The sequence below is a fragment of the Podarcis cretensis genome (assembly GCF_951804945.1).
Source record: "Podarcis cretensis genome assembly, chromosome: 1".
NCBI lineage: Eukaryota > Metazoa > Chordata > Lepidosauria > Squamata > Lacertidae > Podarcis > Podarcis cretensis.
The window spans coordinates 96233544-96260552 of NC_137170.1; positions in this window are offsets into that span (position 1 = coordinate 96233544).

Here is a 27009-nt window from a genome sequence, read left to right on the forward strand (position 1 = left end):
GTAACAGTATATAATTGCCCCAGGATATAAACAAATCGACCTTGGGTGTGGAATCTTTACCCAAAGCCTAAATAGTTGCATGTTTTAGAAGATGTCATACCTTTTAATCAAATGGAACATTCATTTCGCAACACACGATGAATGGCAAAGTTATTTGAATGGTACAAGCAATGCAGAAAGAAAGTCTGCCCTTCAGAGAATGTATATTTAGTACTGAAACTTGAGAGGTGCGTGTCTAACCAAACTATAGAAAAGAAGCTTAACAGATATAGCTTCACTGATCAAACTAAGCAAAACTTTACGGAAGTTCACAAAATGAAAGTGTCCCATCCTCTCCTTTCCACAGTAGCCCCCTGTGCTCCCTGAAAAGGCTTGTGGGCTCTCCTAAATAATATGGAATGGGGTACCAATGGCTGCTGAGAGAGGGAGGAATCACTCAGATTTGGGCTTTAATCCTAAGAAAAGTTAAGGAAGTTCAGGGAAAAAATTATTCTGCCTCTCTCCTTTCCCTGTGCCATATCCTGCATTGCTCAGGGGAAGCCATGATCATCCAGAGTGATTTTTCAGGGATCAAATGTGGCTGAAGTGGGGATGAGGGGGGTGGTGCATGCTTTTCGATCTGATTATCCTGGATGCTGTGTTCACAGCCAGCACAAGACATTTTGGTTCCTGAGGCGAACCACAAAATGGCACCCCTCTACCCCACCCCCAGAAGAGGTGAGTGAAGATCTACAGTAGTATCAAGGGTGGGAGAAGACTAGCAACATCTCCTATTCACAAAGAAGCAGCGTTTGGGGGAGGGGCGCCAAGGAGGAGGTGGCAGATTTGGCCTCCAAGTGTCAGGGACCGTGCTGAGGAGGGCTGCACTGAGGTAGAATGGTGGGAGCCACCCCCTCCTCCTGATCCTGATCCTGAATCTCCCAAGGGGCAGGAGGACAGTATAGATTTGGAACAGTGGTTTGCAGAGGGATGTAGTTCAGAAGGCAGAAGCTGGGAAATCAGGGATAGGGAACAGCTAGCAGAAGGAACACTAGAAGAGAGAGAGTTAATAGATTCATAGTCTCCGGATAGTATCCACCCCCCTTCTCCAAAGACACAAGAGCTCAGAATGTGTCAGAACAGAAAGCACAGAGCCTACAAATTCAGATTACAAGACGTAGGATCAGGGCCAGATTTAGGTTTGATGAGGCTACTGAAGCTACTGAAGGTAATGGGGCCCTTTATATGTCCAGCTGTCCTTTGTCAACAACAAATTGTCACTGTTTTTTGTCTTGAATATACAGTGGTACCTCAGGTTACATGCGCTTCAGGTTACATACGCTTCAGGTTACAGACTCTGCTATCCCAGAAATATTACCTTGGGTTAAGAACTTTGCTTCAGGATGAGAACAGAAATTGAGGCATCTAATCATAAGCCTGCATTTTTATTAAGGCTTGATCAGGGCCTGTATCTTAAAATGAGCTTAAAGATTTTCAAATGTTCATGCCAGGCAGAAGAGCAGCTGCCTAAGAACCTTGGCAATGTTTTTACTCCTAGACAAGGGGGCCCCCTGATTTATAGCAGAAAACAATTCTCAAAGTCGTAAAAAGGGAATTACAGGCTGACAGCCAAGGTTACACTGACCCTACATATTACAGAAGATAAAAAAAAGAGATAAACATAATTAAGAGTGGGTAAATAGTAAAATAAAACCATGTGCCTCCCATTAAACTTGAGCCATATTTTCCTAAGGTTGAAAGGTCAAGAGCAGTGAAAAAGGCAACTGGCTTGGCTGGAGAAGAGAGTATTTTGGGAAGTCTTTTTCTAAAGTTGTTTCTTTCTTAAACTGAGATCCTTTTAAGATTTCTTTTCCTTTTAAAAGGTTATCTATGTTATGTATTAAATATATATTGGCTTAAATGTAATTATTCAAAGGAATTAGAAGCTAAGAAATGTTAAATCCTTATGCTAGATTCTTATTTCATATAGTTGGAAGAGATCACAGGGGCCATCAGCCACCAGCCCCCCTTGCCAAGCAGGAAACATCATTAGAGCATTTGTCAAGCTTTTGTTTAGAGACCTCCAAAAGAAGGAGATCTTTCAATGATGATCCTTGACATCTGTTTAAGATAAACCATCTGTTTTGGAGGGCAATAGGGCAAGGTGAGCTGGTAATTAAGGTTCCTTGTTGAGACACATGTAAGATATATTACTACTTATTTGTCATTTATAGATAGAAGAATATATAGCTTTTTGTTTCCCAAAAAAGGGCATGAGGAAATGGGTGTATCTTTTGTGATTGGTTCTAGCAAACAGCCAATAGGAATTTCAACCAGGCTGATTGGACAGAGGCAGCCACAGGAGGAGCAAGGGGGCTGGATTAAGGAAATATAAGTGCTGGCCAGAATGGCAGGAGGCCAGGCCAGAGCTTGGTAACCATATACCACTGTGCCTCATATTTATTTGTCTGACAAATAAATTATTATTTTAATTTCTCTATTGCTGCGTTGAATATTTCATTCCAGCTAAGCGTTAACCACAAGCAGGGTGCTACAAAATCACATAGCGGCAGCGCAGCAGCGGCGGGAGGCCCCATTAGCTAAAGTGGTGCTTCAGGTTAAGAACAGTTTCAGGTTAAGAGCAGACCTCCAGAATGAATTAAGCTTTTAACCCGAGCTACCACTGTATGCTATATGGTAATTTATGGACCTAATTGGTATCTAAAGCCATTTGCACATAACAAAATATGTATTTTATCAAAGTAATTGATATAGAAATGAGCAAACCAGTGATAATTTAGGGAGCAGGCAAGGAGGCAGGGCCCATTACTTACATCATAGGAGCCCACACAACACAAAACACTGTTGCTGTATGTAGGTTTTATTTTATTTGTTTTTTATCTTATATTTTGGAAATGTACATCCAGTTTTTTTACCTTTCAATTTTTTGGGGGCCCCCAAGAGAGTGGGGCCCTAAGCTATAGCTTGTTTAGCTTATACATAAATCCGGCACTGCGTAGGAGTGACGTAGATTAATAGACGTAGAGTGGGGAGTGACCTTAATTGGGAGCACCGCCATTCTGGTTAGATGCTTTATTTTGTCCTTCACTGTGTTTATTAAAGAAACTACGGTAACTGGTAAGAATTCCCTTTCGTTTGATCTGCTCATTTACGGCCATGGGGGTGGAAGCTGATTCCCCAAAGCCTGACGCCAAGGCATGCAACACAGCTGCAAAGGCGGCAACAGCAGGCGATGCATTCTTTGGAAGCCAGATCTGCTGCCCCTGTGGACCCTGCTGCTTGAGGCAGTCTCCTCACCTTGCCTCGTGGGTGGGTCAGCCTGGCTGTGTTACTTGTGAGGAGACCATAAGACTAGGTGTGCAAGCCTATGTGTGCGAGGAGCTTCAGGCTTGAGATGTGGTTCTCGCGAAAAACATAGATACAGTCATACTGTATTCATTGGGATGAATGTGCTTCAGCTTAAATATTTTTGGGTTGTGCTCCATGGAGTGCGTTACTTCCGGGTTTCGCTGCTCGCGCATGTGCAGACGCTCAAAATGAGCGTGGAAGCAGCGAAAGGCAACCCGCGCAGGCGCAGGATGTGAACGGGGCTCCGGAATGGATCCTGTTCGCATCCAGAGGTACCACTGTAGTGACTAACAACCCCCATGCAATGCTTGGGATTTGTGTGTGGAACAGGAGTTCATGAGACTTTGCCCATCAGGTTAATCCCATAATCCCTTCTGGCCCCGCAGAAAATGCTGTTCACTGAGTCATGCTGACATAACACTTATGTTATTGATGTAATTCCCCCTCCTCCCCGCCTTCCCCAAATGTTCTCTGGCCTAATCACTTTCTTAAATTCCACAAACACAATCTCTGTGCTTTGATCAATTATTTAACAGAAAATGATGCATTGAGGTAGAAACTAAATACCATTTAATATGCTCCAGGAATTCTAATTAAGAGGTATCACTGTACTGCTAATGAAAACTTTTAACTTTCCTCCGCTTTCAAGTCTTATTTGAATGCAGATAAGCCAATGTCCATAGACTTCCTTTTAAGAACGGGGCATTATTTTGTCATTTTTAATAGGATCCTTCTTCCTATTTTGCTGACAGTTTTGTCCTTGCCCCTGTATTTGTTTTCTCCCCCCTCTCTCTTTTGCAAATGACTCCCATTCCTGGGTTGTTTGTTCAGTGTCAAGAAGGTTGTTAAACAAACTGAGCATAGCCCTTAAACTAATCAAGGAAAAGTGACACCCTAGATCGGGAACAGTTCAATATTTAAGAAGTTACTCTCCAAACTGATCCGACAATGTAACGTGTTTGGGTGGCTGTGTGTGTGGTGGTCTAGTAAACTGAAATGCCAAGAGCTAGTCGAATCTGACAAAGAAATATCAGTAGAAGCAGCAGTGTGATGGACACTTTGTCTGCCCACACTTGTGTTCTAACTTCTGAAGAAGTCGTTTGGGAAGCACAGATCATAACTGTGAATGTTACTTCTGACCAGAGAACTGGAGACCAGGGTTTGAATTGCCACTTGGCCATGAAGCTCATTGGGTGACCTTGGGCCAGTCATCCTCTCTGTCCAACCTGACTCACAGGGTTGTTGTGAGGATAAAATATGGCAGAAAGGGCAGCAGAACCATGTGTGCTACCTTGAGCTCTTTGGGGTGTGTGTGTGTGAGGTAAATGTGATTAAACAAACAGTAAGCACAAACACACATGGTTCTTCTTTCCCTGCGTCTTTGTAACCTATTAGAAGCTAACTCTTAGGGCTACTTGTTAGAGAGCCGTGATTGTCTGCACCTCCTTAAATATGCACAGGGCAAACCGTTTGCCTCTGTATAACAGTATGGAATACCTCCAAATTTCAAAGAAAATGCAAGGTGAAAACAATAGGCCTGTTTGGCAGGCCAAGAAGCACCCGGTCACAAATGCAGCTCAGATGCATGGAAGGCTTCTGGTTGACTCAAAAGCTTGCTTGATATTTTAGAAAAGTTGATGGAACATGCTGAAATGCAAAGCAAACTGAGAGACTCAAAGATAAGGACAACAATGACTTCAGAAAAGATTGGGAACCTTTTATGATGTATATACAGAAACAATGCATTGAAATGAACTCACTTGCAGGATTCGAGCAATACATTTACAATGGACAAACATAAATAGAAAATATAAATATGAGGTTAAAATGTAAAGAACAGACTGACAAGGTACAACTTTAATTTTAGTACATAAGGCATATAAAATTATAAGCAGAAGGAATAAATATGCTATAAACCAGAAAGGGAAGTTGAGGGAAGTCGGGGGGGGGGGAGTTAATGTAAAATGTGATTTGAATTTTTGATTATGCTAAAAGTTGGTGTAAAAATTTAATACTTTTTTTAAAAAAAAGCTTGCTTGATATTTTGTGACATTTTTGCTTGGGGCATGAAAAAGAAATTGGGGGATTTTTCAGAATGAAACCCTTTTAACCCTTAGCCATGCATGCTCATCTGTAACCTACCTCTTCCTCTTCTTAGCTTATTTAACAGGTTTCCCTTCTGAGAAATGCATGCAGAGGATTGGCAAATAGCTCCCCCAGAAGCTTACTTGGCCCTGCTCTCCTACACCAGTGTTTTAAAGCCATCCAAGGTCACGGCCATTATCTCCTCTTGTGGCAATGAATTCTCTAAGTCAATTATGCATTGAGTGAAAAGTCTCCTATCTTGTGCCGTAACTAACCATAACTGCACCCAGTGAAATGTGTATGTTGGTGGGTTGCCCTAGTATTGCTATTTGTATAAACAAACCAACACTGAATGTAATTTGCAGGACTGTCTTTTATTGGTAATCATAATATTCACAAACTCATAAAATACACATACCACATATTGGAAATCATAACTTTTATTTAACTGGTAAGAGGGATTGATTGTTAAATCACTCTGGAAATGGTAGCTTTGTAAGGGGAATGGGGGTTTCCAAACAACTCTCAGTTCTCTTAACTAACTACAGTTCCCAAGGATTCTTTAAAATACCACTTTAGATGTACAGTACAGATGAGTCCTTGACTATGTGTGCATTAAGATTAAATAAATAAAGAGGAAAAATTAACCAAAACATAATAATCACAGCTTTTATCCTTACTTTCTTTGAATCAAGCGTTTCATTTTAAATTTAGCAGACTTTTTATTTTTCAAAAATAGCCTCTCCTTTTAATTAGGAGAGATACTTAATTGGGTCGATAGGCCCATCCATGAAAAGTGTCATAATTAAAAGAATTCTTCCAGCTTGGCTCGATAAATGACAATCTAACGATGAAGCGAAAACCAAAGAAAAATGTTGAAGAGCTACGGAGATGAGCAGTTTAAAGGGAGAATTCAAATGTATATCAGAATGGGAGATTTTCTGATTATCAACCAAACAAAACAACAGCACACAAAAATAAGTTGTTGTCTTTAAGCATGAGGTGGAATAAGTTCTGCAGCTAATGAACAAAACAGATCTAGTAATACTATGCAGTAATCCTACACACAAGGGAAAGAGATTACAAGGAGGATGATCCCAAATGTTAATAGAACAAGCATTTCTGTTAGCACCCTTCCTCAACCTGGTGCCCTTTTGGACTACAGTTCCCTTCATCCTTGACCACTGGCTGGAGCTGATGGGAGTTGGAGATAATATGCGAGTTAATAATCATTATATTATTTATCTTGGCTCCTTTTCCTGCTGCCTTGGGACATGCAAAAGAAGATGGGCATTTAAAAGTGTTTGAGGAAGAAGAGGTGAAATCCATAGCAGATCCTCCTTCAGTCTTTTGGTAGAGTCCTCTGGGGACAGGCCATGGCTCCGTGATAGAGCATCTTCTCTGCATGCAGAATGTCCCAGGTGGGACTCACTGGCATCTTCAGGTAAAGGTAAAGGTAAAGGGACCCCTGACCAACTCTGGGGTTGCGGCACTCATCTCGCTTTATTGGCCATGGGAGCTGGCGTACAGCTTCCGGCTCATGTGGCCAGCATGACTAAGCCGCTTCAGGTGAACCAGAGCAGCGCACGGAAACGCCGTTTACCTTCCCGCTGGAGTGGTACCTATTTATCTACTTGCACTTTGACGTGTTTTCAAACTGCTAGGTTGGCAGGAGCAGGGACCGAGCAATGGGAGCTCACCCCGTTGTGGGAATTCGAACCGCCGACCTTCTGATCGGCAAGTCCTAGGCTCTGTGGTTTAACCCATGGCCCTTATCTTCAGGTAGGGCTGGGAAAAACTCCTGCCAGAAACTCTGCAAAGCCACTGCCAGTCAATGCAGACAATACTGGTATATATGGACCAATGGTGTCACTCTGTAGAAGGCAGCTTCTGGTTTTCCAATGGGAAACCGTAGGAGCTTTCCTCCTGGTGCAGTTAACAGCCAATAGGGCATTAGATCTGAACCAAGGCAGACAGGACGGGTGGGTGGGTGGACAACGACAATTAAAAACCTCCTCCTGTGTTGTGATCCCAGTTTGGATCCCTCATTCTTTGTGGCTGCAATTTACTTAATACAGTATATAAAATCAAACAGATGCTTATTGTGTTCATGTGGTCCTTCATCTTTCATTTCCCTCGGAACAGGCAGCCTGTGAAGATTGTGTGCTGTTTGTCTGCATTGTCCAGGACGCAGTGCGCTCATGTGAGGATGGGTGCCATTTAGATTTCCCACCGCTAGTGCCAAAATGTTCCAGGCCTGACTCCTGTCCCCTTTCCTCATCATTCAAAAGACACTGATGTGAGGTCAGTAAAAGCATGATGCTATTATTAGTTCTTGTGGTACAGTCTGAAGAGTAAAACCACAGGGAAGTTCCCGGTACAACAGAAACCTGCCTAAAACAATTGGCAGAGAATGACTTTGCAAACCATGGGGCATTCAGATACAGTAGAAATAAAAATCACATGCGATACTTAATTGTTTGCAGGATTTGGGGGCAAACTTTGTCTCTTCTTCCCACCATTTATATTTGTGGAAGAACCTGGTATGTTAAGCCTGTCTGTAATGTGCCCTAATTCCTTAATTGCATTTTCCCCTCCAATTGCCGCATTTAAATTTGTAATGATGATTCAGATTTTACATCCTTCAAAATGAAAAGGGCATTTGGTTGACAAAAAAAGAAAAAAAAGAAAAAGGGAAAAAAAGGGCTGCAGTTTAAGAACTTTAAAAAAAGCACTGGATTAATTCTCTGCCTGCAGCTAAACTTGAGAGTTCATCTCCTAATAGGCTGTTTCAAAGCAGTTAAATTTCTCCCTTTTAGACTAACCATACTGTCTGAACAATATTTTATGCCTGTTCTAAACTATACTAGGCTATAGAGACAACTCAGATGTCAAGACTAGATAGTGCTGTCAAAGTAATTTGTCCTGGATAATAGAGAAGGAGCTGACATGACTGAAATATTCTGAAGACAAAATCATTCTTTGAATGAACATTCACTTTCATTTATTGTTTCCATCACATGGCCCCGATGGCTGACAGTCATTTTCCTTTATTTAAAAGATATTGATGATGGCCTACTCCTATCGGCATACTGTCGGTTGTTTACTGAGTCCACACATGTTGAATTAATGTTGTCAAAGTATTGGGGTTTTAATTGTTTGACATTCTTTTGCAATAGGGTTGCAAAAAGAACAGCTGGAATTTCAATAGAGATGATTATTTGGATTGGATAATCCAACATGAACCTCTCAAGCTTGAACAAGCCTGGTAACTTTTACTTCTGTTGAATGTAACACATAACTTTGATGGAAGGTGACGCTAGGTGAACAGAGCCCATTTGTAATCTGAAATCATGAATCTGCCTGGCTTAAAGGCTGAATTCTGCTGCCTCTCATGTGAGGATTACATCATGATCTTTCCAAAATCCACACTGGGGGCAAAACTTATGCCAATCAAAAGTCACAAAATTGCATGCAAGCTTTTCTCAAAAAGTCACAAAATTGCATGCAAGCTTTTCTCAAGAATCTTATCTTCTGAGAAATTTCAGCTTGAGTCTAGTTTGCCTTTTTGGCTAGCATCTGGGCAGCACATTGAGCATGCAATTAGGATCCTTGCCGCTCCTGTGGCATAGAGGAATATTTTCTGATATTCTCTTGCTATACCTGTGTCCGTTATCCCTAGTAGAAAAACTTCTGTATTTTTCATAAAGTTATACTTAAACATTTTTAAAGCTTGTCATATACTATGTTCCAGAAGCTTTTGATTTTTTCACAGGTCCACCAAACATGTATAAGCGTCCCCTCTGTTTTACCACACCTCCAGCACAGATTTGTTTTCGTCTTATACATTTTAGCTGTTCTTTTTTATCCAACACTGCACTGGCCCTTTGAAGCAGATTGCTCTAGCAATGGTTCAAAGACACTTGATTCCCTTTGTGATCAAGTTAACTGGCAAGTATATTAAGCGTACGGGCTCTGGCTTGTTTTTGTTTTTTGTTTAAGGGGAACTTCCTTATATTTGGAGTCATAGGAAAGAATAAAACAGGACGACAGGGGATTTTTTTTTTTTTAAAGCCCCTATTCTGCATAGCAAACAGCTGACCTTCCAAAAATGATTATTGTGGCTGCTAATGGCATTTTAAAGCTTTTAGCAACTTCTATGCAGACAGCAAGTTGAAATGTACTTAAGGGATATAAAAATTCATTTGGCGAATAAGATGCAGTCCAGATTCCAGTCCTGTAAGTTGTCCAAAGATCTGTGTTTAGGCATAAGGCTTTCAGTGGCTTGTTCTGAAGATAAACAGAACACATTAGCAGAAGACAGAAGAGTCTTCAAAGACTCCCTCGTGAGTGTTTCCAAGGGATTTTGATAGATAGAATGAAGAAAATGACTCCTCCAGTAACATTGCGTTTTGAAAGATAAATATTAGGCAAGTGTCTAATTTACATCGTTTGCATTTGAGGGGAGTAGTGGGAGAGAGGGAGGGCGCAGCGACACTGTCATCTCTAGCCACTAGGCAATAAACCAAAGACAAGCCTTCTTCCTCACCTTTTTAATAACTGCGTTGAAAAGGGGGATGCGGCAGGCCAAGTTTGTCATGTCACAGTGCTACAGAGGGGAAAACATCTGCGGCTCCTTCAAATTCCTCTTCTAAATAACCATTAAAGATAAAGGAGCTCTGGCCTCCATAGGCTCTCATCACCTTAGGGCCAAACCAGATGAGACCAAAGCACATCAGCATGAGCAGGTCTCCTGTCGCTTTCCTCTGTTGTAAAACATGGTGTGTGAGGGCCTGATTTGGATCAGGACTGCATGGAGTGGGAAAGTGTGCTTAACAGTTCCTCCCTGCAAATATTCTCTCTCTCTCTCTCTCTCTCTCTCTCTCTCTCTCTCTCTCACTCACACACACACACACACACACACCGCAAAAAAACTGCCAGTTACCCTTTTAGGAAAAACTTACAGGCACATAAAGCTTGAAGGAAGGTGGTGCAATATTGGGATAGGTTGTCAGGCAATAGAATTTTAGGAATGTGGGAAACAGCCTTATGCCAAGTTAAATCTGAGGGTCCATCTAGCTCAGTAATGTATGCACAGGCTGGCAGATTTCCCCAGTCCTAGAAAGAGATGCCAGGAACAGAACCTTTTGTATGTCTTTCTAGAGCCAGAATGACCTGACTGTCTGAGGTATCCCAGTGCCGGATGTATGCATAGGCTAAGTAGGCTGAAGCCTAGGGCCTCTAAATCAAGAGGGCCTCACCAGCCCGCCTCCTCCTCGGCAGGCAGTCTCCACTCTCCCAAAATTGCAAACCCAAGACTTCATGTGAAGGCAGGGCAACTCAGGCCCAGCAACTGAGACTCAGGGCTAGCCAGTGGGGCCCAATTTGAATCACTGGGGTGCAATAAATTTTTCTTTTGCAGGCCCCCAGTTCATAGCCAAAGTCTGCAAAATCTTATAGATATAAATAAAATCCTGGTGCGGGGGGGGGGGCTTAGGAGCAGCCTGCAGGGCCCAATTTGGCCAAATTGCTCCAATTGCCTTAAGGTCAGCCCTGGTGAGACTGTGCAGGGGTAGGACTGACAAGCCCTGCACCTTCTAGGTCCCTGGTGTCACCATTCAGAGTACAGACTCAAGGACTTGTTATGGAAGTAAAAGGGGGCACTTATTGGAAATCAGTTTTGTCACCTCTCCCCCCACCCCAATCCTGAGACAATGAGTCCAGCCACTTTTTATTCTCAGTCGCATAAGCACTACACTATAGCATGGCCATAAACCTGTACGTTCAATGGCTGAAATATACACCCAATATGTAGCAATGGAGATTTATGTTACTGCTTTATGAAAGAACACTGTGTTTTATGTATTTTGTGAATTACCTAAGAGCCACCAATAGGGAGCTCTAGAATCTGACAGCTAACCAACTGGGTACTACCAAACAGTGACCCCTATTGCTGAAAGCAGGTAACCAGCAGGGAATGCTTCAGCTCTGCCTTTGCACTGTTGACTGAATACCCCCTGCTGTGCAGATAATGGAGAAAGCTCATAAATTGTATCCCTTCTGGAATCCTGGCCAACTCTCTTATGCTGGTGTAAACCCTGGTGCACCAGAAGCCCAGAATCGCAGCAAATAAAACCCGCTCATACGTCAGTGACTGATAAGACTTGTCAACCAGTTCTTTCAAACTCTTCCTAAATTATAAATCTCCAAAATACAGGTCAAAAGAGAACAGGTCTGGGAAGAGCGAGGCATATAATGGGCACCAGTGAAAAGGCCCTGCTCCGTGTAGCTCCTGCCCTGTCATTTGATAGAGTGCCCACTTGCCTCCTTCTTGGCATGGAATACTCTCTATTGGAATCTCCAGGTCTAGTAAAAAGACCATAAGAAGGGAGAGCAGGGACCTTGAAGTTCCCAACAGCTGTTAATTAAGCAAACAAGCAAGCAAGCAAGCAAGCACACAGGTCACCTTTGCCACAGTCAGGACACCTATGTCCTGGCCAGGCCTGCGCCCAATCTTGTTTTCGTACAATCTTGTTTGTTCTCAGTAACCAAAATTATATTATTAACATATACAAGCAGAAAAGTTGTTTTCCTTCATTTGCAATGAATTGTACAAAACAAAGTAGCACTAATAAAGAAAAGTTCCAGGCTGGCAATAGAAAGCAAACTAAAAATGCTTTTGCAGTTAATCAAAACTATCCAGCAATATCAAGTTATAGGAAAACTGATGCTATTAACAGTAATGCTTCTAGTTGGTTAATTGGTTCGGCAACTTCCAGGCACATGGCGTGTGGTGCTAATTATTTCCCCAAAGAGTTAAATGATGACTCATCAGAGGCAGCTACAGTTGCAAATGGCAACAAAATATCTGTGAAAGGAAGAGGAGCAGGTTTGCTCAAGTGTGTTGCAGGTAGAAATACTGTTTGTAATGAAATGAGAGCAGCTTGAATTAACCCTTCTGGAAAAATTTTGAGAATTTAAATTCTAGATTAAAAGTCATTACTTAATTGAGAAGGGGATTGTAACAAAAACATGGGGGCCTAATTGGAATAGTAGAGTGAATAGTAGAGTTATGAGATTCAGGTGAGGGTCAGATGCTTTGTCAATCCCAGCGGGTATATTAGAGGCCTTTGTCCTGGCCAGGCTGTGGTGCATGGAGCCTCTCTGCTGCCTTCCCCTCAGCTGTAGGGCAGCTGAGGGAGAGGTAGTAGGCAGACGCAAGCTCAGGACCACAATACCTCAAGGACCACCTCTTTCCATATGAACCTACCCTGAGGTCATCTTCTGAGGTTCTCCTTCGTGTGCCTCCTCCTCAAGAGGTCCGGAGCGTGGCAACATGAGAACAGGCATTCTCTGCAGTGGAACACTCTCCCCAGGAAAGTTTGCCTAGCACCTTCATCATACACCTTTAGGCGCCAGGCAAAAACATTCCTTTTTAACCAGGCCTTTGGCTGACCTAATCAACATCCCATACCTTTTAAAATGCGGCTCTTTTTTGGGGTGTGTGGTGTTATTGGATTATTGCATTTGTGTCAAAATTGGTTTTATATGCTTAGGCTGTCTTGTACCAGACAGCAACCTGGCTGCTGAATTCTGCGGAAGCTGTAGTAACCATTTTCAAGGGCTGCCCCAATTACAACACAGTAATTTAGCCTAGAAACATAGACAACAGAAGCTCCAGACAGGGCATCTGGGCCACCAGCTGAAGCTGATGGAAGGTGTTCTAGAAGTAAGCCCAAGCTATGTACCTGCTTCTTCAGAGGTAGGATAACCCCATCCATTTGTGTCCTATTATTCATGCCAAGAAAGGTATCTGGTTCTCTTCCCCACCATTTTATCATCACAATAACCCTGTGAGGTAGGCTAGGCTGCAATTTGGAATTCTCTCCCCTAGACAGTTCACTTCTTTTTAAAGCCTGATGATTTTACAGGCATTTTCTTATGGATGTTTTCTGTTGTTTTATGCTTAGAGTGCTTTGTTTTATGTTTCATTAAGCTGTATATAAATCCTGCTAAATAAATTTCCATCCTTATGCCCATGTCGCCTGCTTTGTTGTACGGGTGTCATCTGACATTGCTTGCTATGAGCAGATCCTGCAGAGTTTGTTTTTCTTATCCCTTCCGCCGTTGCCAACTCACATTGAAACATTTTGTGGCGGCTTGCAAAATTGCCGGTTCTGCTCATGCGGATTTGTCAGAAGCCCCATTCATCATAAGCAGGGAGAAAGGAAGAAGGCGCCACAGGAGACAGCTAACTGTCGGAAGCTGGCTGTTCACGGGGACCAGCCCTGGCTTCTGGGAACATCCAGGAACTTGGTTACCTCAGCTTCTCTTTCATCCTAGAGTGGATATAGGACTGTGAAGCTGCTGCCCTGTTAAGGCTGCTGTTACTCCTGTCCTGTCCTCATCAGGGGTGCACATGGCACCATGTGTGGGGCTTTATATTTAGAGCCCAGGAAAAAAAGGGGTAAACGTTTTATATTATACACCTTACCTTGACATGTTCTTGGAAAGCAAAGATAGGGAACCTGAGGCCCGAGGCCCCAAATACAGTGGGACCTCGGGTTAAGTACTTAATTCGTTCTGGAGGTCCGTTCTTAACCTGAAACTGTTCTTAACCTGAAGCACCACTTTAGCTAATGGGGCTTCCTGCTGCCACCACGCTGCTGGAGCATGATTTCTGTTCTCATCCTGAAGCAAAGTTCTTAACCTGAAGCACTATTTCTGGGTTAGCGGAGTCTGTTATCTGAAGCGTATGTAACCTGAAGCGTATGTAACCCGAGGTACCACTGTACTATGCATTTTGTGGTTATTATATTGTACAGTGGTACCTCAGGTTAAATACTTAATTCGTCCCGGAGTTCTGTACTTCACCTGAAACTGTTCTTAACCTGAAGCACCACTTTAGCTAATGGGGCCTCCCGCTGCTGCTGCGCCGCCGGAGCACAATTTTTGTTCTCATCCTGAAGCAAAGTTCTTAACCTGAGGTAATATTTCTGGGTTAGCAGAGTCTGTAACCTGAAGCATATGTAACCTGAAGTGTATGTAACCCGAGGTACCACTGTAATTTTATGTTGTGAACCACCCTGAGATCTGCAGGAGAAGCAAGGTTTACAGTTTTAATGCATAATAAAAATTAAAAAAATGAAAAAATGCAGTTTTCTAGGCCTCTCTATCTGGTCCATGAGACTCTTCCCTGGCTATACCTCCTCCTCAGCTACATTTCCTCTCAGCCAAGCTCCTCACAGCCCTACTTTGCAGTGCTTTTCACCAGCTGAAATCATAGAATCAAAGAATTGTAGAGCTGGATGGGACCTTGAGGATAATCTAGTCTGACTCCCTGCAATACAGGAATATGCAGCTGCCCCTTTTGGCGATCAAACCTGCAACTGTGGTAATGAATTGTGTATCAAGAAGGTGTGGTTTTTTTGTTTTTTAAAAATGTATATAATTAACAATAAATTGCCTATTGAATACTGCATAGATTATAATAATAATAATAGTTGAAATGCTAGTTTGTTGGCTATAAAGAGAATTTGTTTTATTTAAGGCATCTATTTTCTGTTCTCATTCATTTTCTCTTACGTTAACAGGCCAGTTTTGACATAACAGCTCTATCCCATAACCATTCTTTAATGGTAGGTGTTTTGTTCCAAATGACTCATCTAGCTACAACTGTTGTGTTAAAGAGTAGCCAATGTGGCTGCTCCCCTGCCCTCGCCTCCAAGGCACTGTGGGGTGTCAGAAGCTAGGCTGGAGAGAGAAGGGTTCAACCTCCCTTCACTGCGTGCTGCAGTCCAGACGAAAACCGGGCCGCTCTACACCTAGAATTAAATTTTACAAATCTCCTGATGCAGTTGCTAACCCTGCAATTAAGATAATGTCTAGTTTGAACCCAGGGAGGTCCGCCTGGCGCCATCATTTGACATTTTTTCGGCGCTCGTTAAAATTTGTCTCGTCTCCCAGGCATTTGATGGCTCGTAGGGCTTTTATATTGATGGTATGCTTTTGCTTCCAAAGTCTTTGCTGCAGTTTTATTAGGCCTGGTCAATGAACTCTATTTACTGCAATGCACTGTCTGCCCTATCCCACAGTTTTATGTTATGCTTTATGGCAAAGGACCAGATTCAATCCTTGGCATCTCCAGATTTGTCTGGGAGTGTCACCACATCTGTAAACATCTGTAAACCTCAAGAGCTGCTGCCAATCAGTGTAGACAATACTGAGCTAGATGGACCAGTGGTCTGACTAATTATAAGGTGGCTTCCCAAATTCCGATGCTCTTGAAACTGAGTAAGTTACTTGGACTTTTTATGTAGTGAGTGACTAATAAATTGAAAAGAAGATTGGGGGCAGAGCTCAGTGAAAACTGAGAAGCGGAGACTTTGGTGCGAGAGATAGTGTAGTATAATGGTTAGAGCATTAAATCACTTGACAGGGTTGTTTTGAAGATAAACAGAGAGAAAAGAAGGGCCCTACACACACCACTTTGATCTGCAGGATCCAAATGCAATACAAATTAATTAATTGAAAGCATTTAAGATATCATTATGTATTTCCTACTTGCATTACATTTGCTTTGGAGGTGATGATTCAGTGAGTTCTATCAACAAAGCTACACTTCCTCAGCCGGGGAAAAAATCAAGATCTTGCAGTGAGTGCAAAATTATACATCCATTCAAGAATCACGTCAGTTTGTGTGTCAAGTCTGTATTTGGGCTAGTGCCATTTGAAATGACACAATGAGATGTTTGCCATAAATTTCAAGAGTCTGGTAATTATGCTGTGCAATTTAAGTAAATTACATTTTTTTAAAAAAATAATTAAGAAGGCATGAATCAAAACATAATAAGCTTGAGACAATGTAACCGAAACATGAATCAAGACATGACAACGAGACAGCACAAAGTGAAACCTTGGCTTTGTTCATGGGTTCTTACGCAATACACTGGAGCTGCGATTGGTTGTTAATATACGGTGTGCTGGAGGCCATATTTCTCAACTCGCTACACAATACTAGCCAAAACCCCATTTCTTTTTAAAAGTGCGTTTTTGCAAAGGATGCCATTTATTTATAACATGATCCGATGCATGCTTATTCCGCAGCAAGCTCCACAGTGTTCAGTGGGACTTACCCTCAAGTAAGTCTGCACAGGTGCTGCAGGGACGTGGGTGGCGCTGTGGTCTAAACCACAGAGCCTAGGGCTTGCCATTCACAGCGGTTCGAATCCCTGTGACGGGGTGAGCTCCCGTTGTTCGGTCCCGGCTCCTGCCAACCTAGCAGTTCTAAAGCACGTCAAAGTGCAAGTAGATAAATAGGTACCGCTCTGGTGGGAAGGTAAACGGCGTTTCCGTGTGCTGCTCTGGTTTGCCAGAAGTGGCTTAGTCATGCTGGCCACATGACCCGGAAGCTGTCTGCGGACAAACGCCGGCTCCCTTGGCCTATAGAGCGAGATGAGCGCCATAACCCCAGAGTCGTCCGTGACTGGACCTAACGGTCAGGTGTACCTTTACCTTTAAGTCTGCACAGGATCAACATAGGAACACAGGAAAATGCCTAATACTGAGCCAGACCATTGGTCCACCTAGCTCAGCAATCTCTACAGTGACTGGCAGTGGCTCTTCAGGCAGGACTCCAAATTCTCTGACTTCCAGTCTAGGAATGGAGCCTTGAGAGACGTCCTTTTGATCTCTCTAACTAAAAGGCTTTCAAATGCAGTAGTACCTCCGGTTACGTAACCCTCTGGTTATGTAAACTTCGGGATGTGAAAGCGGCAAATCCATAAGTATTTTACCTGCTTTTGTCGTGCGTGCATGCACAGAAGCGGTCCGCAGGTTGCGGAAACCTCGGGATCTGACCAGACCTCGGAACAGATCCCATCCGCAACCGGAGGTACCATTGTACTTGGAAAGCAGCTCTAGATTAACATCAAAGGGTAAGTAAACTTTCTACTGTCTCTTTACAAGAATAATTAAGATAATTCACCATGTCTACCAACACGTGAGCTGCTGAAAGAAAAAACGCGACAGAACATATCCCTGAAAAAAACATGGCTGATGCGAAAAAAGCTGACTCAGAGGCTACCAAGCATAAACAGACAGACCCAAATACAGCTGTTTTACAAGATATCATGGCCCAGCGTCAAACCCTAAACCATATACAAGACCAGCTGAAACTGCCCACTCAACCTTAGTTTGACATAGAACATGTTTTCAAAATCCCAGTGAAAAGGCGAAGAACGGGGGCTCCCTCTGATGCAGTAATTGTCAGGTTTGTGCGTGTTCAAGATAAAGATGCACTCTTATGCAAATTCCGCCAAAAACCAATGAAAGCCCCGGTGAAGTGGGAAAAGAAGAATATTTCTCTCCTTCTGGACTTTTCCAAGGATGTGATTCAAGCACGCTCTAAATTTGTTAAAGCAAAAGCCCTTGCTAGGGCAAAGAATGTGAAATACTACATTCAGTTCCCGGGAAAGTTTTGTATTCAGTATTCAGGTCAAACTCACAAATTCAACCAGCCAGATTTTGCAGAGGCATTTCTCATTAAAATTGGTTCCCACCCTGGAACTGAAGCTTTTAATGACTCCCTTAACTAACTAATAAGAGGATACACTGTTGAAGATATTATTTTGCCAGTCTGGGTGTTCCGCCAATAGATTGGAGTGTAAGCAGTCAGCAGTGAAAAACAACAACAAGAGAACGTTTTATATCACCTGTTTATCAACTAGTGAAGCAGCAAAAGTCACCACTGCTTTTTGAATAAAAATATTAACAAGTCAGAGTCAAGCTTTTAGGAAAGAAGGAGGAGGAAATGGTGAGCTCAGCTCATCCTGGAAGTAATGATTTTTCTTTTACTTTTTCCATTTGGATTATTTTTTCTGTTTTTATTTTTCTTTTAAAAACTGGTTAAGTTGAATAATCTGTTTTTTGTTTTCACTGGGATTTTGAAAACATGTAACACTTTATGTAACACTTATGTGGTAGGAGATTTTTCTCTGTCTTCTTATTTTGTTCTGTTTTTTTCTTCAGTTTTTTATTCTTTATTCTCCCCCCCCTTTTCAAAAATAATAATAATAATGAAATTGCTTGGTTATGACTATTATTATGTATACAAAGCCAAATTATATAAATAGATAAGTGCAGTGCTTTTTTTTCTTTTTAAAAAATGTTTAGGGATACTCTCATTTTCCTACTCATTTTGAAATACTGCCTCTCAATGAGGCCAAACTTAGATTCACAAAATGTTTAGGGGTATGCGTACCCCAGCGTCCCTCCAGGAAAAAGCACTGGATAAGTGTAAGGTATTTAAGGTGCATATACAAGAAACCTTGTAACAATGAATGTTGGATTTATGACCAAGATAAGAGAGGCCAAAAGGAAATTAATAATACAATATGAAGTTAGTTAGTTTAGATGTAAAAGGGCTGAGAGATTCCTAAAAAAACACTGAGTAATTCTGCAATACTTAAAATCTTTAAATACTGATATTGCTTTTTTACAAGAGACACATTTGTTGGAACAAGACAAAAAGGTGTTAATGAAGGATTGGGTGGGAAAGGTATATACTACAAATTATACTTCTAGTGCTAGAGGTTATGCTATCTTGATATGAAAAGGATTGAGGGTGGATATGCAACAAGTTATTAGTGCTGAAAATGGACGCTATTTAATTTTGTGTGTGAAAATTGCTGAAATGGTAATGTAATGGTTCTAGGGGTTGCTCGTGCGTAAATCGGCACCACGCTTGGCTGAGTTACCTGGGTGAACCCTTTCTGTCCGGACAACCACTCATCCGTGGCTGTCTCAGTCACTGGCAGAATCCGTCAGTGGGCATTTCTTGAACTTCTTCCAGCAAAGAAGCTCTTTGACGCCTAGTCTCCGCCTACTCCCCCTGCGCGGAAGCCTTCTGCGCAGGGAGGGTGTGGGCAGCGGAGGACCCGTGCTCTCCCCGCTGGTCTCCGGCGAGGAGTCATGGAGCCACCTCGCCAATTCCCCCATCTGCCCCCCTTCTCCACTAGTGTTACGCTGATTTCCTTCCCCAGAAGATGGGCTGCTTCTCTCCCTCCCGGTACGCTCTCCGGAATCCCTCTGGAGCCCTCCCTCTCCCTCTGGCTCCCTGACAGGTAATAATGTTGATTAATACATATGGGCCAAATGTAGATCCCCAAAAATACGTTTTTTCAATGTTTTAGTCATCTGAGTCAAAGTACATAGGATAAACTTATAATAGGAGGTGATTTCAATGAAATAATTGATCCTAACCTGGATAGAAACACACCTCCACGAAAAAAATGATTCATTAGTTAGAGAAACTCTAAAAAAGTACATGCATGAGTTGAATCTGGTTGACCCTTGCACTTAGGGCATCCTACCGAAAGGAAGTTTACGTTCTATAGTCAAGTACATAAAAATTGTCTTTGGTTGGATATTTTATTAATAACAGCGCCCTTGTACCATCAAATCCAGGTATAAGATGCTGGAGAAATTAAACCAGTGTAAATTACCCCTGTTCCAAATTCTGTTCAGGAGTGGGGCTACTGCCAGCAGGTTCCCCCCCATTCCACCTGGATCCCCCCTTCTTGTTGATATTTACTGTATGTAAACTTATTTGTTAACATAACATTCCATACCTTAACCCACTTAAGTTTCTGTGTTGTACCTTGCTCTGCTTCCAGAAGCTTGCCAATAAAATGTGTGTTGGGATCAGATTATTCCCCACCCACCCCATAACCCAGTGGCATAATTATAGGGTTTAATAAGACCCTATGAAACAGTCACAGCATTTCCCCAAAAGAGCTGAATTTTAACACAGACCTATCAAATATATATGTACCTCTGCCATTTGAATTTAAAGCTGGGTTCAGTTAGATCTTCTTTCATCAAAATACTGTAAGTTTCAGACATCACCCTTCTGTAAAAGGATGTTTTAAGATTTCCGCCAATCTTAATCAGACTTGCATTGATATTGCCTTTCTTTTGTACATTCTGTAAGGATCTCATTATTTGAACATATGGGGTATGATGTTTGAACATAATGTCTTCAGTGCTAGTCCTACTCAGAGTACAACCACTGAAAATAATAGGCATGACTAACTTAGGTCCATTAATTTTAATGAGTCTATTTGGGCTATAATTTAGTTCAGTACAAACTACTCAAAACAAGGAAATACTACATTTGGAAACATGTGCCTAACATCACCATATTTTAAAATGTGTCCACCTTTCATAAAGTCAACAAGCTTGGACATATTATTTTCAACCATATATAATCCCCCTCTCCCCAATTCTCTCATCTGCTGAATCCCAGAATTAAAAACCCAAAGGCGATATATCTGGGACCAAATTCTACCAAAACAATTTCCATGTGTTAGTTATTACTTCCTGTGTGGGATTGTTTCCTGATACCTTTTCTTTAGCTTTCCTTAACCAAATCTATCCTGATAGATTGCTGTTCCACCACCCAAGCTGATGTTTCCATGGAATTGTGTAAGGCACTGCCGAACTTCCACTGGCATATTTTGCTTCACAATTTTAGCTTTAATACAAGAGTTTTATTCTTCCAACCAAATCTGCTAATACACAACATTTTAACATTGCTTGCGTTGCCATCAATGGTTAAAAGAAGAATTTTAAAAACCTGGAAAGGGTTTTCCTTTTCATTTTAGTTGTAGAGTTTCTTGAGTCAACTCTTCCACTATGCAAAAGCACATTCCTGCTTGGTTGGAGGTGATTCTCAGTCATCACAGGCTACCAAAGCAAATGGCTACCAGCATGGTCTATTGCACAGACCTTTGCTTGGATGAGAGATTTAGAGGGGAAGAGTTACCATAGCTTAGCTTCACCCCCCCACTCAAAATAAAGCACAGGCCACAGTCTCATGCACTGTTACACACATACCAATCTTGGAGAGGTAAGAGATCTCAAGAGTCTCAGGGCATGCCTTGGGTACACTTTGATAAGAACAAAGGTCAGTGGGAGCTTGTGGTGTCTTTGTGATATATGGTTTCATTTACACACCCATACAGGCTGAGCGTTCACACTTCAACAGATCTTGCTCCTCTGTTTGCAATAACTAACCCAAGCTATTAGTTTGGATTCTAGCAGAGAGCAAATCAGGCCTTTGTGTATTTCCACCTTCAGCCAAAGAAAAGGCTTCTTCTTCCACACTCCCCACCGCTGGGCAACCGAGTCCTGATTCCCAAATGACTCTCTACTTCCAGCACAGGCCATGTTTTCAGGGTTGCTGACCACTCTGCCAGAGCCATCAAGACAATCTCCAGAAATTCTGCTGGTTCTGTTAACCCTCTCATGACCCACAACCAAGAATGACAGGACTGTCAGGAGCCCCTCAGATGGGATCTACACAAATCCCCTCACCCTTTGGGTGGGAAGGCAACCTTTGGGTTGAGTGCCATTGGCCTGAAACACCATATATTTAAAGATATTGATGAGAATGAACAGTACACTTATAAGGAGAGTAAATGGACTTGGGTGGAATCTACACACATATTTAAAAAGCTGTGAAAATGCTTTCTTAAAAAATGTTTTGAAAACTATATTGAATTTGCCATAGCTCACTGTCACCATCTAGTGTCACATTTTTATACTGCACGTTATGACACATTTAAAATACTTTTTTTGCAGCTGTATAGCTGAGTCTTGAGACTTAACTAGGAAATAAATGTGCACAGGGCCATATGCATATCACTTCCAAATGCCATCTGCGTGCAAAATAAGACTGTAGGTAGTCCTAAGCACAAACATGGGGAGTAAGTCCCACTGAAATCAATGGAGCTTACATCTTGGTAAACATCCTTAGGATCATGCTGCATATCAGTGCAGGAATAACTTGTGTGTTAGTATTTGAGTTGAATGCTGGCAGAAGCTAAAATGAAACAGAATCCCTGTTGGAGGAACACACTTTCCCTAGGTACAGTCACACTGGGACTGGGTTTGGGAAAACAAGAAAGCAAATATTTATTACTGGAAATGCAGGTTGATAGGAAGGATCTTTAGTTCTATCTATGATAGGACTAAGCAGCCATGAGTGGTGTTTGCTCTTGCATCTGAAGATCCAAAATTTGCCTGCTCTCAGGAGGAAGGCATGCAGAAGGAAGAAAAAAGGGAAAGGAAGTAGAAGTGAGGTCATTGACATTGAGAGGATAGGTCTAACACAGGGGTAGGCAACCTAAGACTTGGAGGCTGGATGTGGCCCAGTCACCTTCTTAATCTGGCCTGTGGACGGTCCGGGAATCAGCATGTTTTTACATGAGTAGAATGTGTGTTTTATTTAAAATGTATCTCTGGGTTATTTGTGGGGCATAGGAATTCGTTCATTCTACCCCTCAAGATATAGTCTGGCCCACCACATGGTCTGAGGGACAGTGGACCAGCCCACGGTTGAAAAATGTTGCTGACCCCTGGACTCTTAACACCTAAAGAAGATCAAGAGAGATCAGCAAAAAGGACAGTTTAGGAGGCTTGAAAGTTCCCCTCTCTATCTAGCCTTTCTCATGCAGATACAGCAGCCCACAGTACAAGGTGAGTCACATCCCAGCACTTCCAACATTGTGCTGTATACTGAATCATTTGTTAACTTAAACTGTGGAATCTCTACAATTTGTGGGTCAATTTTAGTGATGATACACCACTTAAAGCAGTGGCAAAGATATAAAATAGATGCTAACTACATTTACAATGTTGTTCCATTTCAAAGAAACCCCAAATTAACAGTGGTGCCATTTATCAGAACATCTGGCTATCTTGATGTACTGTATTGGATTTATCTTTCTCCAGGTCATTTGTACACATGTGATTATATAAGAGTTGCACCGATGAGCTACTCTGATACCTGCCTGTGTATTTTCTATCCCCAAATAGGGCAGGATTTCTCCCTCTCTCCTTTCTATTGTTCCAAGTTAGCTGCTGCTGTCATTTGCATCCGTCTCAATCCAATGTGTTATTCTTACCAAATCTTGTACGAATCCCCTCGAGGGCTCGCAGCTGATAACAGAAAAGAAACTCCTTTATGTTCATAATGATGAAACAAAGCATCAAGTCATTGGAGTTGATTTTACCCAAGACACTCTCTGAATTATTTGCCCTCTCGCAGCTGTCATGGGCTTGAAGCTTTCAAAAGCCCATTTTGTTCTTGCTCTTAGCTGTTTCATTGTCAAAGGCATGTGCTTTACTCTTGGGTTTGCCTTGTGAAGCTCAAAGAAGATGGAAGTTACGCAGCTTCTCAAAGTTAAACAAAAACCCAGCCGGTTAATTAACTTCCCTGATTTTATGCAGCAAATGTTGCGATCTCCTTTTCCCCAACTTATTTCAAATTGTGCTTTCATGCTGCAGAGGGACAGCTTCAAAATATTTGTGTGTGGGGGGAGGGAATGACAAGAGCAAGTCCACAAACTTCCAGGCTTCCAGGTGTGATGTGGCAAGGGGGTTAAACCTTCTTGCCACATACAGTGCTAATATCAAGCTGCACATGCAAGAGTTCAGGCCCTGTGGAGGACTGTGGAGGCTGGTCCATTAGGCAAGTGGGGTGCTGCCCTACCAAGCTCAGCCCCTGTCTCCAGTCAGCCTCCACCTGCCTACCTCCTTACTTAAGTACCAGTCTAGGAGGTAGCACTGGCTGTCAGCCTCCTCCTCCTGTCAGTGTTGCCTTTGTACATTGGTAGGCAAACTAAGGCCCAGGGGCTGGATCCGGCCCAATCGCCTGTGGGCAGTCCAGGAATCAGCATGTTTTTACATGAGTAGAATGTGTCCTTTTATTTAAAATGCATCTCTGGGTTATTTGTGGGGCCTGCCTGGTGTTTTTACATGAGTAGAATGTGTGCTTTTATTTAAAATGCATCTCTGGGTTATTTGTGGGGCCTGCCTGGTGTTCTTACATGAGTAGAATGTGTCCTTTTATTTAAAATGCATCTCTGGGTTATTTGTGGGGCCTGCCTGGTGTTCTTACATGAGTAGAATGTGTCCTTTTATTTAAAATGCATCTCTGGGCTATTTGTGGGGCATAGGAATTCATTCGTCCCCCCCCCCAAAAAAAAATAGTCCGGCCCCCCACAAGGTCTGAGGGACAGTGGACCGGCCCCCTGCTGAAAAAGTTTGCTGACCCCTGCTGGCTTTGTAGAACTCAACAGGAAGGAAGATGGGAAGAAAATCAGAAGTAGCCAGCAACTTATACCTTCCTGCCAGCCATTTACTCTGCTGCCACCTACTGTTGGCCTCCCTACGCAACTATCATTACCCAACCATGAATTTCTTCTGTGGACATTGCATATATACCAGTGTAGACTGTGTACCTAGGAAACTGCCTTTTACTGGATCAGAACATTGACCTATCTAGTTCATAACTGACTACACTAGGCTCCCCCATGCCAGCTAGAGGTTGTTGGTCTACAACTCCCATCAGCCACAGCCAACATGGGCAGAGGTCAAAGATTCTGGGAGCTGTATTCTAGCAACATCTGGAAGTCACCAGGTTGGGGAAGGCTGGTCTGCACTGACTGGCAGCAGTTGTCCCGGGTGTCTTTCTCAGCTCTTAAGATGCCAAGGACTAAATCCGGGGTCCTCAACATGTGAGGAATGTGCTGTACCACTGGACTTTGCTCTGCTTCCAGGATGACTTCTTTTAAAAGGAAGAATTAAAGAGCATTCTAAAATGTGTGGACAGTGCATTTCATTTCTAGGCAGAACTGAGCCTTGGTGCCTTTCAGGTTTTGAAATTAAAACATGGGCCTGGCATGGAGGACATAATACAATAATGGAGATTTAAAGCATAGAAAAGAAACATCTCCTTCTGTAGGTCGGCACTGCCTGCAGGTATGTGCATGGATACAGCCTGGGCTCTAATTTGTCACCAGGTTCCTCCTCCTCTACAATTGTTCAGAAGAGATTATGTGGGCTTAGAAGGATGGAGCCTGCACTAGATGGAGCCGAATGATTTCTAAACCAAGGACACACAGCCGTTGACAGGATTCATCTAGGAACCGAAATCTGATTAATGATACAAAATTTAGGTCAGGTGGATTGATTCTGAAAAGAGATCTAATGAATCAAGGTCACTCGACTGTTTTTTTAAACTTTGTACTCAGAAATGTCAAGACACTGTACTTCCCTTACTTTATACCTGGCATGTAATGATTCTCTCCAAAAATCATAACCCATCACACATTTTCCGTTCAGGAATATCAATCAGCACCGGGCACATAACTGTTTTGTCCAAAGCGCTCTTAGTCATTTCACTTTCCACTCCAGTTACAAGCAAAGCCCTGTGACATCCTAAACTGCCTTTTGACATGTAATCATGAGATGCTATTAGAACATCTCATTCTGCTTTGCTTCCATTGCCTCCACATAAAACCCAATTGTTTCTTTCTCTCTCTTTCTCTCACTTTCTCTCAATTAAGCCAATTGTTCCTACTGTTCTTTTACGAATTCAGTGTAAGTCTTGCTGTGCTCAGTAGCTGGAGGCAGAGTTATCTTGGTTTTCTTGCCATAAAATTGCCCTTAATGCAGGAATGGCAAAACAGAAATCTAATTTGATATATTTTCATTGCTTAATGATGAGGATTGACTATTAGGACTTTTTTTTTTTTAAAAAAAAGGCTCTCTCTCCAAATACATTTATATTGATATATGAGAAAATGAACAACAATGCAGCTACATGATTGTCATAAAAATTGTTTCCTAGTTTAAATTACCCGGAACTCCTGGAATTTGTTCTCACAGTTGATATTGCAGGGGTTGTTCTGTTGCTAAAAGTGCCTTCCCCAGTTCCAAGTCATTTTATGACAAATTGACACTGAGCCTTTTTCCTATCTTCCTCAGCTAAGCAAACCCTATGCCCAACTCCTGCATTATCTGTCCTGTCTTAATTATGATGAAAGCAAAAAATGGAGAAATTTGTTCTAGATTTAACAAGTTCCTTGGCTCTTAGCAGTCTGTTGAAGGACACAGCGAGGGAGAGATATAAATAGAGCCATTCAGAAATCAGAATTATGATGAAAGGACCCATTAGCTAATTGGCCATTTTGCTGTTAGACAAATACTACATTGATTATCTGATTAAAACTTATATATATATATGAACAATAGTCCTAGTCAACCTATTTACTTATGTCTACATGCCAGCTTAGATCCATAAGCTCTAGTTGACCATAGGAGGCACTGCAGGGGACAGAGAATTTACAGAATATTGTGGCAGAGTAAAATTTTTGGCCATCTTGTTGACTTGCTGGAACTCAAGCCTCAGATCTATTAAATACTTTGGGTTGCATCCAACAGAGTTATCCCATCAGTGCAAGGACTTCCTCCATGCAACTGAACATTCTCTCCTCTGCCCCATGTTTTTCACCTTGCCACTTTCAATGCAAAAGGGCAGCACACTCAAAATAGAGTGCGACTGGACACAGGGAATGAGGCAATATCAGGTCTATGTCATGCATCTTTCACCTTTGAATATTCAAATGTGGACCAGGAGACGGTGACATAAGGTTCCCTCCCCCATATTGTCTTGTGACAGTGACCTAAGTGCTCAGTTAGCTTCTGCAGAGTTCAGACACCAAATGG